Here is a 12,902-nt window from a genome sequence, read left to right on the forward strand (position 1 = left end):
TTCCAGACTTCCCACTATAGTGGGCCCGAGAAGGTTGGGTCCAGGTTGTCTAGTACAGGGGGGAGGGGCTTACTCCATTACTTCTAGGTTATTTCCATAGGCAACGTAACAAAAGTATACTTAGCAATACATCAGCCACTGTAATAATCCACAGCAACACCGAGAGACCTGAGCACTGCAGCATGGTCCAACATCCTGGCCACCACTGAAACACCTCCTCTCTTCCTTTGATGGGGTCAAGCTCTTAACATGTCCAGTTGCTGGCAGTTGCAATATGCTGCCGCTGCAGGTTTTCGTGCTTTTGTCCATATCATAGGTCCATTGAATGTCCACAGAGTAATGGGTTATTGTCAAAACGAACTTAACCACATGGTGTGGAATCAGGCCGTATGCGCTGGTTCGATTATTCACAGCAGTAAGAGTCACAGATCTATCTATGTGCCAAAGCCCAGAGAGCAGTGTGTAGTGTGGAATTTGGTTAGGGCTGGTATAATTGTGCCCCCAATAATATGTACATTTCCAGCAAAACACCTCATACACAGTACACCCAATTGTCCACCCCTTGCCACGGGCCATTGGGTGTGCTCCTCCATGGCCATCAGGGAGGGGCACATTCAAACATCTTCTCTGGATTTACACCATTTCACACACCCCTCCATTGATTCCCAGCGAGCAAATCCCCTTCTCATTATTCCCATAGGGCTTGTGGGGCCCACATTAGCTGCCGATTCACTTCCAGATACCACAGTAGCTATTACACAGGTGCTGGCCTCCTAGTCGAGCATTTTGAATTTCCATACACATCTCCCCCCAGGTCAGCCTTTTGAAGCCATCCCCACCCATGTCATGAGGTTTTCTGTTCATTGAAACACAACAATGCTAACAACAAGACAAACACCACAGACAAACAACACAAAACATAGATTCATGGTATTCTGGGTTAGTCTTTTGCTGGCACCAGCTTGCTTCTAGAGTGTCTGAAAAACAAAAGAAACAATTTCCACACACACCCCCGGTGGGGACAGATTAGTGCTTAATAATAATAATACCACTTCCTTTTACAAATTTCCTTGCTAATTGCAGGAAAATCAGAAGAATTCTCTCCAGGCTGTCCTTATTTTGTTCTATAGTCAGACAGTGAATTACCCACTCGCGGGTCATTTATGAAATTCATGAGGTGGTGTGCCTCAGTTTCCCCTCTTGTGCAACAGACACGGTTTGCAATAGTTTCTCTGCTGTACCAAGCTTTAAGTTTATCCTCAGGTAATAGCTGAGAGACAGCGTCAGATATAGCTTTAGCACTGTACATACACACACACACACACACACACACACACTCCTTAGGGTTAACCTGTCCCCCTTATTTTCAGGCTTGACTTGTTTTTTCACCTCCCTTTCCTGGAGGGCCACAATCTGAGTCTTCCAGTAGCTTGTTTGCTGACCAGATGTATTTATTATTCACAGCTCCTTTGTGCTGCCACTGATGGGCAGTTCTCTCCTTCCCCCATCAGCTAGGTCATTTGCATTCACCCCGGCTTTCGGACTTGGCTTTTGGATCCAAAGCCATCAGCAGCTCAGAGACTGTCTTAAAAGGGACACAATCAACTTCCACCCGAGTTCTGATTACTTTCCACTTTCATCTTCTGCTTCAAAACACACAGATCTGAAAAAGAAACCACAACCTATTGTGGCTCCCTTTGGAGCCCTAATAGGGTTTGAAATAAGTACCATGTTTTGTTTGCATTTCTTTTACCCCTTCTCCAATATACACTGCACACGGCCTGGGAAAATGCACATTCCTTCCATAGTTTAACCTTCATAACATTATATTACAAACTATAAGTCTCACTTTAGGTTTTTAAAACCTTACACAATTACACACACCATTTTGTTTTGTCTAACATCCCTTGCACTGCAATAATTTTTTTTACACAACTGTACCCCGATTACACGTCCATCTTGTACAACCAGAGACAGCCAGGGGCAGGCAAGTTAAGTGCCAATAGAAACCCCGGAGATTCCTTTAGTGATTTTGCTTACATTACCCAGGAGTCAACTAATGTTGATGAGATTATCTCTCCGCCTGCTGCCTGCAGCCGTCCCCTATAGACCATTTCTGTGGCCAAAGGGCCCATTTCCCCTCAGAATGGCTGTAAAGGCTTCTCGGGACAAAACACAGTGGTGGAAGTAGCCACTTTACCTGACCCTCTTGTATAATTTAATTACTAAGCTTCCATCCAACGTGAGTACACAGAGCTGCACATACAGTTACATTTATATAACTGGGTTTTATTATTAAACCAAAAACTGCCCTTCTTGTAACACCACAACTGTTGCCTTTTGCTATTTCCACAACTCACAAATGTTTACTTTCCTCCAAACTCTGTATTATTAATTTTTGCAAAACCCTGGGCGGCTGCACTGCAGTGCTGGGGTGACTCTGCAGGTGGAGAAGCTGCTGTGGAGCAATGTAGAGCAGGTGCAGGAAGGAGCCGGGGTCACTATTCACATTGTGAACTGCACAATTTTCCAAATTTGGGAATGTCCGAGAACAATTCTAAGGGGAAGCTGAATACAGAGCAGTGACACTGGAGGTGGCCAGACCTTCAACGGAGGCAGTGTGGAAATTAATAATGGGAAGATTAGTCGTGAAATTAGGCGTCACTGACAAGATTTGTCTCTTCTTATTTCACGTTGTGGTGTTATTTAGCGGAATCAGGACATATTTTTACTATGTTAATTAAACACAATTTTATTTAACCGAGCCAAAAACTTAGTGTCAATTATTTTTTTCTCTGTCCTAGCAAGAACTAAATGAATGTTCTGACTTTCTGGAAAGTGCAGCGAGATTAAATGTGGGGAATTCAGTCTCTGTGTTTGTGAGCTGATGTTTTCCTCTCACAGCTCAGTGCCTGCATTGAAATACCAAGAGGGATCTAAGGGCTGGTGTACGCTGGGCACAGGGGTGTTCGCAGAAGGGGCGGGGCCTCAGGTGGAAGGGGCGGGGCAGGGCGTTAGGCTCCCCCAGCTGGTGGTTCACGCCCTGCCCATGGTGTTGCAAGGAAAGAGGCTGCCCAGGCTGCACTTGTAGCGAGGTTCCCCCACTAGGTGGCCGCGCAGAGGCTGCAGGAGACAGGCAGGTGGCAGCAGGGGAAGTGGCGACACAGGAGCTCTCAGCAGCAGGGTGACGGACAATGCTGTGGAGCAGCAGCGACGCAGAGTGAACAGGGCAAACCGAGAGCCAGTTGAGGAAGTGGTGGCAGCAGAAGCTGAAGTATCACTCGCTGCCTCCCCCACCCCTGGGGCTTTGCTGCCCAAGGGGAGTGGGGGTTGGGGGAAGGAGAGCAGAGGGGTCTCTTAAAGGAACCTTGGATTGGCCTGTCACACTGCAAGGTGAGAAACTGAGGCACAGCACTGCCCAGCGTACTCGGGGGTGGGGGGGTGGGGTTGGCTGATGAGCGTAGATTTGAATGTGGTTGTGGGGTTCTCCCAAACTCAGGCTTGAGTCTCTTTCCCTTTTAATAGAAGTTCTCATTGGCTCTCCGCCCACGCAGAGCTGGGGAATGGGGGCGTGTTGCCTTTTCCCCGGGCGGAAGGCAGACACCTGCCTGGCGAGTGAGGGTCGGTTTGGGTGACCCCCCCACTCAGGACAGGCTGAGGGCAGGTCTCTGCCCTTTACTCAGCCCAGGAGAAGTTTTTTGCACTAACATCCCAAGTGTGCAAGTCCGTCCCCGCAGAGCAGCCCCAGAGGGTGACCTTAAAGCAACTGTGGAAAACGGGACGGGGGTGGGGGGTAATAGGCTCCTATATAAGAAAAAGTCCAGCCAAACCGGCCTGTCCCTTTAAACATGGGACATCTGGTCACCCTGGAGCAGCCCCACACTCCTGCTCCCCGGTTGGTGCGTTTGTAACCCGGGGGCTTAAGCCGACGCGAGAAAGGGAAGTGAGCGAGCTCGGAGCTCTCCAGCGCCACCTGCTGGGAGCAGAGGGAAATGACTGAGCAGCGTCCTGGCTAATTTAAATATCACCTGGTTCTCTGCTGGGTGGCTCCACGGCAGAGCTCGGGTGTGGCCTGAGCTCGGGTGTGGCACCTTATTTGCATATTAAAAGCGGCAGTTTGGGGCCATTGGGGTAAAATAGGAGTAAGTTTTGGGGTTGGGCCCCACATGTTTAGTGCAGGCTGTGGGGAACTGGGCTGAGCAGAGCCTGCCCCGACGGGGTGTGTGTGTGGTCACCCTGAGCTGGGAGCGTGTGGCCAGACATGGGGAAGGGGCTGCGGGGGAGAGGGGGGAGGGAGATGGTTGGCTGTGGAAAACAACAGAAAGTGTTTCCCCCTTGTGGGGTGGGGTTCTCGTTACCTAATGAAGAGCAGTGGTGGGGGAGGGGAATTGAGACTCTGCTTTGGGGGTTGCTGGGGGGGTGTGACACAAGCCCCCCAGTGCTGGTTGCTGCTGTGCGGGGTAGGACAGGTGGGGGCGGGGCTGTCTGGATCCTTGAGATGAGGGGCGGTTCCTGGTTGGCTGGTGCTGTCCTGCCTAGTGTTTTCTGACAGCTGATCTCTCATTGGCCCTCGTGCGGGGCGGGTCTCTGAAAGCTGGTCTCCCATTGGGCCCTCCCCAACTGACGTTTCTGACAGGCTCATCTCCCATTGGTGACGTTGTCGGACAGCGATGCGGGGTGGAGCCGCCAGGGCCTTGTGCGCTCAGAGCTCAGCGCCGCCCGCGAGAAGCCGCAGCACCGGGGGGGGGTCACAGGGCGCGAGGCGCTTCCGCGCGTGGCTGTTTCCTGCCGGTCGCGGGGTGACGGGTCCTGCCCGGGGCGGCCGCGGGGTCCCGATGGCAGCTGGGGGCTCTGGCGTCCGCCCGCCCGCGGCGGCTGGGAGCTGCGGGGCCACCTGCACTGGCCGGGGGCTGCGGCTTCTCCTCACCCCCCCCCGCCCCGGTGACTGGGAGCTCCGGGCTCTGCCTGCGGTGTCTGAGCGCTGGGGGCTCCTCTCCTGCCTGGGGCGGCCGGGAGCTCCCGGGGCTTCGGCGCTGCAGGGTCTGTTAGCAATGACGTGGGGCTGCAGGGTCCTCCCGCCATCAAGGCCTGTTGGGAAATCCTGGGTCCATCCGCAGCGGCTGGGAGCTCTGGGGTCCGCTCGTAGGAGCTGCAGGGTCCATACGCAGTGGGGTGGGGCTGTGGGGGCTCCCCGGCCACCCATGGCTGCTGGGAGCCCCAGGGTCTGCCTGTGGGGAGATGAGGGGTTTGGGGTGGGGGAGGGGGCTCCAGGCTGCAGGGTGGGGCTGAGGGATTCAGAGTGCAGGAGGGGGCTGTGGGTTGAGGCCGGGGGTTGGGGTCCAGGACGGGGTGATGGCTCTGGGGTGGGGGCAGGGATGATGGGTTCCAGGTGTGGGAGGAAGCTCTGGGCTGGGGCACGGGGGTGAGGGCTCTGGGGTGCAAGAGGGGGCTCTGGGTTGGTGGGGTTCAGGGCTGGGGCAGGGGGTTGGGGTGCAGACTTACCTCGGGCGGCTCCTGGTCAGCGGTGCAGCAGGGGGGACCTACTGGCCACTTCCAGGGCACAGCGCAGTGCCCTAGGACACGTAGGGACCAGCCTGCCTGAGCCCTGCAGCACCGCTGACCGGACTTTATAACCCAGTCACCCCACTGGGAGCTCCAGGGTCCCCCTGTCCCATGTGGTGGCTGGGAGCTCTGGGATCCACTCACAGCAGCTGGGAGCTGTGGGGTCCATCCGTGGTGGCATGGGCCTGTGGGAGCCCCTTCTGACACTGGTGGCTGATAGCTGTGAGGCAGCCGACAGCTCCAGTCTTGCTGCCCCAGGGCTGAGGTGGAAAATGTCACTGAGATCTCTGAAAGTCACAGATTCTGTGACCCCCCTTTATATAATCTTAGCCTTAATAGTTGTTGACTGTCTCTCTCAATCTAGTGGTCTGCTCTAGCGCGGATGGGACAGGGAAGACAGAAGCTCACCCCCCAGCACAGGTTTGGGCAGAAATGGCTCTTGGGCTATTTGCTGTGCATGCAGAGGACTTGTCCAGGCCGGTGGAGCAGCTCAGCCAGATGAGAGCTGGAAGAAGGAGACCTGAGCAGCCTGGACATCCCACTTTTTCTCCACAGCCACTGCCTGTCAGCAGGATTCCTCCTCCTCCTCAGTGAGACCAAATCTAAGCACCTAGATAGCTGGTCTGTCCGCTGCACCCCAATCCCTCATGCCTGAGCCTCCCTGCCAAAGTCCTGTACCTGGCTCCAGAGAATTGTCTCACATCTCGCTGGGAACTCGACTTCTTGTGCCCAGAGAGTCTCGGCCCCACTCAGTAGAGGACCTGAGAAACACAGTTTCTGCCTTTTCCAAAGAAGTGCTTGGAAAGGTTTTGTTCCTGTGACCGCGTGGCCTAATGGATAAGGCGTCTGACTTTGGATCAGGAGATTGAGGGTTCGAGTCCCATTGTGCTTGTGCAATTTTACCTTTGTGCTGTAAGTCCTGCTCCCTTCAGGGCTGGAACCTCTTCTTGGCCGCTCAGGCCAATGCTCTGCCTTCAGCTAGAGCCCCGGGAAGGAGGTGGGGGTTGGGTGTCACAAAGGCTGGGGCATGAGCCCCAGGTGCTTCCAGTCTCGCCTTTGCCCTTCCTGACTTGCCAAAGAAAATGGGCGGCTGCCCGGGCTAGCGTGTGGAGCAGTTTCCCTCTTCCAAGTGTGCGCCTGTCCCTGTGCTTGAGGGGGTTGCTACATAGCGCCTTGGGAGCCTGGGTGTTTCTCTGCTTCTCGCCAGCTGGGGAAAAGCCTCTTGGGGTAAAATCTCCTGCCCCACTGCCAAAGTCAGCACTTTGAGTGGGAATGGTAAGAGGCCCCACCAGGGGGGCTGGCCCTGCTTTCCTACCATCTTCTGATGTTGGCCACAAAGCATCAGCAGCTGGCTGTGGGTGGTTTTCAGTGGGTGTTCGGCATGCCAGGGAGCAGGGAGCAGGCTGGCTGGGTGTCTCTGTGGCTGTCTGCTCGCCACGCATAGGCATGGTTCTCCTCTCCTCTTGCCCTGCCCTCGGTTGCTCTGTGGCTTTTAAGCTTCCCTTGGAGCTGTCAGCACCAGCCGCCTCTGTCCTAGGTGCCCAGAGGAGGAGAGGTGTGCTGGGCTCCAGCCTGGGACTCTGCCTCCCTCCTGCCTTTCCCTGACTATGAAACCTGGCCCTGACACTCCTTTCTTCAAGCGCCATGTGGGCAAGAGGAAAAGTGTGGTAGAAAGCACAAGGGCCAAACTTGTGGGCATCAGAAATCCCAAACACCCAGTCAAACCATAGCCACTTCTAGACCCCATTCCAACCAAAGACCTGGCTCCAGTGGGGATGAGTCACTCAGCACAAGGTAAACAACTCATTCTTAGACAGCTGGAGATAGGAAAGCACTTGGATCTCCAGGGATTTACCACAAGATCCCACTGAGATTTGAACTCAGATTTCAGCATGCCAACCCTTACACCATGGGACCAGCTTATGCTGGTTTCTCTGAACATTGGTGACCCTCTCATAGAATACCAGGGTTGGAAGGGACCTCAGGAGGTATCTAGTCCAACCCCCTGCTCAAAGCAGGGCCAATCCACAGACAGATTTTTATACCAGATCCCTAATTGGCCCTCTCAAGGACTGAGCTCACACACCTGGGTTTAGCAGGCCAATACTCAAACCACTGAGCTCTCCCTCCCTCACAGGCCCAGCTTGTGTAAGGGACTGTTGGCCTTTTACTAAAACTAAGTGGGGGTTTTTTTTGTTGGCCAGTTCCCAGTCCCACAAGAAGGGGGAAGGGTCAATGGGAAATCAGGCCCCTGAGACTGACAGGCCCCTGGGGCAATGGTCACCAGCTGGTAGGGAACAAGTGAGAATTTGTTAATGAGTAAAATTCCTGGTGAAAATTGGCAAAGCTGTGGAGAGTTTGAAAAGTTCCAGTGAATTTACACATGAAGATACAAACAGAGAGACAAATAGAGAGAAAGAGACCATCACAGACTGCACAGGCCCACACAGACATAAACAAAAACCAAACCCACACAGCACACAGAGCCATATACACAGCGGTGAGCTCCAGCCGGTTTGCACCGGTTCGCAAGAACCGGTTGTTAAATTTAAAATTAGAATTGTTCCAGGACAACCGGTTCAAAAAAGCTTTTAAATTTAATAAAGGCTCAGGCAGCTCTCCACCCAGCCCCTGGCCACAGCTCACCTCCCCCTCTCCCCTGAATGCTCCGCCCTCCTTCTCCTCCCCCTCCCCTGCTTCCCGCGAATCAAATGTTCACGGGAAGCCTGAAAAAAGCAGCAGCAGCAGCAGCAGGCAGGTAAGCCGGGTGCGGGCGGGACGGCTCCCCCTGGCCCCGGCCGAGTGCCCCAGCCAAGCACCCCTGGCTCGGGCTGGTTCCGGCTGCACGGCTCGGACCCAGCCCAGCTCTGGACCCGAGGCTCCGGCCCTGGTGCCGGCAGAGCGGCTCCAGCCCCGGTGCCGGCCCAGCCCGGGGAGTCGGGCCCGGTGGCTCCAGCCCCGGTGCCGGCCCGGCCCGGGGAGTCGGGCCCGGTGGCTCCAGCCCCGGTGCCGGCCCGGCCCGGGGAGTCGGGCCCGGTGGCTCCAGCCCCGGTGCCGGCCCGGCCCGGGGAGTCGGGCCCCACGGCTCCGGCCCCAGGCAGTGTGGTAAGGGGGCAGGGAGCAGGGAGGGGGTGTTTGGTGGGCTGTGGGGGGGTGGATAGGGGTCAGGGCGGTCAGAGGTCAAGGAACAGGGGGATTGAATGGGGGCAAGGATCCCGGGGGGCAATCAGGAAGGAGCAGAGGTTGGATGAGGTGGTGGGGGCACTCAGGGACAGAGAGAAGGGGTGGTTGGATGGGGCAGGGGTCCCGGGGGGCCATCAAGAATGAGAGGAGGGGTTGGATGGGGCTGCAAAGGGCAGTCAGGGGACAGGGAAAGGGGGATGGGTCAGGGGTACCGGGGGGGGGTGTCAAAAACATGGGGGGTTGGATGGGGCATGACCCTCTGGGGGGGGCACGACCCCTTCGTGAGGTGAGGAGGAGGGAACCAGTTGTTACTATTTTGGCAGCTCATCACTGCATAAGGGAAAAGCCACACAAAACATAGAACAAATCCACACCAAAAAGTACAGCAAAAGCCCACAACAGGAAAGCACAAAAACCACATACCAAAAGAATACTTAGCAAAAAACAATCTGCATGCAAAAGTCATACACACACCCACGCACACAAAACTACACAAGGCATCCACCAAAATCACACAGGACCCACATGCACATCAACACAACAGACGAAAACCACACCGACATACAGAAAGCCAGGCAGGGTTTGAGTCTCACAGCGAAGAGGGTGAGCACAAAGGTGGCTTGGGGAGCAAAGACTGAGGGGGAGTCGGGGGCAGTGCTCTGGGCTCTGCTTGACCCCTCCTGACACAGGCAGCTGGTGGAGAGCAGAGCCTGGTAGATCTGTGGAATCTGCCCTGCTCTCTGTAAAGCAAGGGGACCTCGGTGTCTTCTGAGCTGCAATTGTATTTTCTGCAGGGCAAAATGATTGGCAGAAGCTATTTGCTTAAAGGAAACTAGTGCTGTAGGTGAGGTTTGAACTCACAACCTCAGCATGACTCCACCCAGCCCTACTCTGCAAGTCCTGGGCACTAACCCACTGCACCACTGGACACTAGTTGCAGGAGCTTGTCTCCATGTTTCATGGATGGATTAGTAGGGGGGGGGGTTGCATTAGCTAAAACAAATCCATATTAAAGGCTGCAGGATGGCAGCAGCAGAGGTGGGGAGCCTCTGCTGCTGCCATCCTGAGATGGCATGCTGAGAGTTTAAATTCATTTCAACCCCCCGCCCCCATTCAGAGAACTCCTGAACATACTGGAGATGGGTCTGGAAATCGATTTTCATTTGAAAAAGCTTTTTAAGGGAATCATTTGGATTGGAACTAGGAACCCATTACCTTGCAGGGAAACATTCACCCACTGATCTATACTCTCAACAAAGAGTGTCCTGTATAGCCCAGAGCAGGACCAGTTTTTAATGTGGGGGTTAGTAAACTTTATCTCTGTACAAACACCACAGCTTACAAACTCCCCACCCCCGCTCCGTGTCACCAGAGCACAACAACAACTCTCCTTGGAGCACACACAGCTCCCCAGCTCCCTGCCCGTCAGTCTCTCCAGCATTGCTCCAATCCCTTAAAGCAGGGTCTCAACCTCAATTTACCTTAGGGCCAGGGCCAGTCCTCCAGTCCTCCCAGTGGGCCAATAATGTCACTCATACCGCCCAGAACCCGCCCCCCAAATCTCCACCCTCCACCTGCCTAAGGCTCTGAGAGGGAGTTTGGGTGGGGGGAGGAGGTCTAGGGTTCAGGCCCTGGGTTGGGGATTGGGGTGCAGGAGGGGTGTAGGCTCTGGGGGGAGTTTGGGTGCAGAAGGGGTGAGAGCCTGGTCTCTGGGAGGGAGTTTGGGTGGGGGAGGGGTTCTGGGGGGCAGGCTCTGAGATGGAGTTTGCAGCGCCGTAACAAGGGCGAAGCGAGTGAGGCACTTGCCTCGGGTGCGCAAAGTGGAGGGGTGCAGCTCTACCCCGATCAGCGGCACTTCGGCGGCAGCTCTACCACTGCCACTTCTTCGGCAGCAATTCGGCAGTGGGTCCTTCTCTCCGAGAGGGACTCAGGGACCCGCTGCTGAATTGCCACCAAAGGATGAATGAAGCGGCGGTGGCAATTCAGTGGCAGGTCCTTCCCTCTGACAGGAACTCAAGGACCCGCAGCCAAAGAGCCTGGAGCCGGCCCTTGCCTCGGGCACAAAAATTCCTTGTACGGCTCTGGGAGTTTGGGTGCTGGGTGCAGGCTCTGGGCTGGGATAGGAAGTAGGGGGAATAGGAGGAGGGGTGGGGGTGCAGGCTCTGGGAGGGAGATTGGGGCAGGCGGGAGGGTTTGTGTGGAGGGAGGGGGCACAGGCTGTGGGAGGGAGTTGGGGGCAGGCGTGTGTGGACCGGGGTGCAGGCTCTGGGAGGGAGTTTGCGGGGAGGAGGGGGTATGTGAGGAGGGGGTGGGGGTGCAGGCTCTCGGAGGGAGTCAGGGGTGTGGCGCTTACCTGGGGCTCCAAGGCAGGGCAGGCTGGGGGGCCTCCATGTTCTGCTGCCCCCAGGCATCACCCCCACAGCGTCCCATTGGCTGCAGGGGCTCGGGGTGGGAGCAGTGCGCGGAGGCACAGACCCACCCTGCCCTGCCATGGGGAGGGGCCGGCAGCCACTGGAACGAGCAGGCAGATGCTGCTCAGCTCCGCTGCACTGACGGGGCCCCTGGGGGGGAAGCGCCTGGGGGTGGCAGGTGGGGCCAAGGGAGTGACCCGGTCCCAAAACTGCCGGAGCCCCACGGGCGAGACCTGGGAACCAGGACTGCCAGCCAGACAAACACCTTTAAGAGGAGGCGTCCCTCTCCCTGTCAAAAACTGATCTTCCTCCTTCAGTTCAGTGACAGCCTGAATTGTTCCTTATCCCGGCAGAGCCGGAGGACTGAAAGCAGCAACATCAAACCCCTGTGTAGCTCGCAGGAATGGACATAAACACTCCCTGGTATCTGAGGAGATGTTCAGCTTTGCCCTTGGTCAACTACAAGGCTAAAGGGAAAGGAGGTGGCGCCAGGTATAAAGAGTGAAACACGACACATCATAGTTATGCCCATGGTGGCTGCAAAATCTTTTGATGTACTTCTTCTTATCAGCAGTGTATTGTTTTCTCTGGAGTCTAGGCCTTCGCCAAGAAATTTGTACCTTGATAAAATAATTGACTGCCCCTGGTGAAGGCAATGGACTTGACACCCACTGGGGTGTCCCTACACAGGTACAAGTACTAACAACAGTGGCTGGCTTTTAGCCATAGATTTTAATCAGGGCAATAAATTGAAACAAACCCCTGTTAAATCATTTCTCAGCCCGAGTCCTTCCCCCACATTCCCTAGAGCATTGGGCCACCATGTGGACGTTTAATTTCTGACCTCAGTTTCACACAGAGACAAAATTTCCTTTGCACAGATCCATAAACAGCAAAACCTCCCTGTGTCTCTGGTCTGAGCCAGGGCATTCGATTCCAGTGAACCCTTCTCTCCTGCAATGGCAACGGTCAGACAGAGGGGACGTGACACCTGCATCCCTGCCAGGGAGATATTGGCTCAGCTCTTTCTTTCTGCTGCTGTTGTTAGTCCATGAAACATCAAGTGTGGAATGCAAGGCTGAGTTCACGCACCAGCCCTCAGTGCCCCAGAGAAATCCTGCCCCCTGCTATTGGGACGATGTGCTGGAGATTTGAATGGGAAAGGGACTGTCTGAATTGTCAGAGTGGGGAATGAACAACAATCTACAGCAATGTCGTTCACACAAACACACTCTCATGCTGCTCCAGCCGGAAGGGAAATGGGCAGGAATTCTCGCTGTTCACCCAAGGACATACTTACACTGATGCGCAGCCGTGAGTGTGCTGGGGAAGCTGGTCTGAGCAAACAATTTGAAGTGACAATTCAGTGAGAACAAAATCATCATGCAGTAAAATGGATGCATATCAAGTAGTTGTGGCCGAGTGGTTAAGGCGATGGACTAGAAGTCCATTGGGGTCTCCCTGCGCAGGTTCAAATCCTGCCAACTACGCAAGCACTGTGCTGCTGTTGTTATTATTGCAGTCTGGATGCCTGAGCATCCACAGTGCGAACTGGAGATAAATCTAATTTCACTCTGTCTACACTTAAAATGCTGCTGTGGCACTGCTATAGCACTTTGGAGTAGACAGTGACTGGAAGGATTTTCCCATCCCTCTAATAGCTGCATGGACAGAACAATTCTTCCTTTTCTTTAGCACTAACTAACCCGGGATTAGGTCACCTTAACTCTATGAGTTTGTGTGGGG

At 54.9% G+C, this 12,902-nt stretch overlaps 1 non-coding gene across 1 annotated transcript; it reads left to right on the forward strand.

Annotated features, from left to right (window-relative positions):
• The first annotated feature begins 12,564 nt into the window (after positions 1 to 12,564).
• On the forward strand, positions 12,565 to 12,646 carry TRNAS-AGA. The gene has a single exon. It is a non-coding gene; the product is annotated as a tRNA-Ser (tRNA).
• The last annotated feature ends 256 nt before the right edge of the window (positions 12,647 to 12,902 follow it).

The sequence above is a fragment of the Mauremys mutica genome, unplaced genomic scaffold, assembly GCF_020497125.1.
Source record: "Mauremys mutica isolate MM-2020 ecotype Southern unplaced genomic scaffold, ASM2049712v1 001466F_np12_obj, whole genome shotgun sequence".
Taxonomy (NCBI): domain Eukaryota; kingdom Metazoa; phylum Chordata; order Testudines; family Geoemydidae; genus Mauremys; species Mauremys mutica.